At 61.3% G+C, this 975-nt stretch overlaps 1 pseudogene; it reads right to left on the reverse strand.

Annotated features, from left to right (window-relative positions):
- Positions 1-10: 10 nt before the first annotated feature.
- Positions 11-972, reverse strand: LOC107580893 (cytoplasmic dynein 1 heavy chain 1 pseudogene; annotated as a pseudogene).
- Between the last annotated feature and the right edge of the window lie 3 nt (positions 973-975).

Genomic DNA, 975 nt, shown 5'->3' on the forward strand with positions numbered 1-975 from the left:
TGTGTGTGTGTCCAGTCATCTGACTGGTGCTCTAGTTTAACTGGTCTTGAGCTGGTCGACCTTTTCTTGGAAGTTGAAGACGGTTTCGGCCAGACGCTGGACGTACGGGTCGAGTTTGTAGGACTCCCAGACCAGAGAGATGCCCTCGGTGACGAGCGCCTGCACCTCCTTCTTCAGGCCGGCCACCAGCAGCGAGATGGACATCCTCTCCTCCACCTTCTCGCAGGTGCGCTCGTAGGTGCGGACGCTCTCGATGAGCGAGATGGCGAAGGGATACAGCTGATTGGCCTGATGGGCTTTGTTGACGATGGCCAGCGGCACGCGGAAGCTCAGCCACTTCAGGTTGCGCACCTCTTTGGAGAGCGTGATGATCTCGGGCAGGAAGTTGACCTTGAGCTTGAGCACGGTGCCGGTGCGTCCGCGGGCACGCGTGTTCTCGATGGTGAAGATGCGGCCCGACACGCCCAGGTTGCGCTGCTGCACCTTCCTTGCCCAGTCGTCGAAGATCTCCTGCGTGTTGAGCTTGGCGCGGAAGCTGTCGCCGTCCTGCTTGAGCTTCAGACCCTCCACGTGGTTTTCCCAGCCCTTCCCGAGGACGTCTTCCACGCGCTTCATGTAGGCCGTCAGCTGCCGGTCGATCTGCTTGGCCCAGATGATGGAGCCGGAGACGGGAGGCAGGTCTCGCACGTGGCTCATCTTGCACGACTGGCTCTGAGGATACTGCACCTTGAACTTGTCGTGCAGAGCCTCGATGTCGTCTTTGACGCGCTGGATGAGCTGCGTCTGGTACTCTCGGATGGCTCCGCGGATGTGCGGCCGCACGAACAGGGCGTTGAAGCGGGAGAAGATGCGGAACATCTCGTTGGCGTTCTTGGCGGTGCCCAGCTGGTCTCGCAGGCGTGCCGTGATGCGTGTCTCCACGCGGTCGATGCGCTCGTCGTAGCGCTTCATGGCCGCTTCCCAGGCCTCCACTCC

Source organism: Sinocyclocheilus grahami, unplaced genomic scaffold, assembly GCF_001515645.1.
Source record: "Sinocyclocheilus grahami isolate Dianchi unplaced genomic scaffold, SAMN03320097.WGS_v1.1 scaffold49855.1, whole genome shotgun sequence".
Classification (NCBI taxonomy): domain Eukaryota; kingdom Metazoa; phylum Chordata; class Actinopteri; order Cypriniformes; family Cyprinidae; genus Sinocyclocheilus; species Sinocyclocheilus grahami.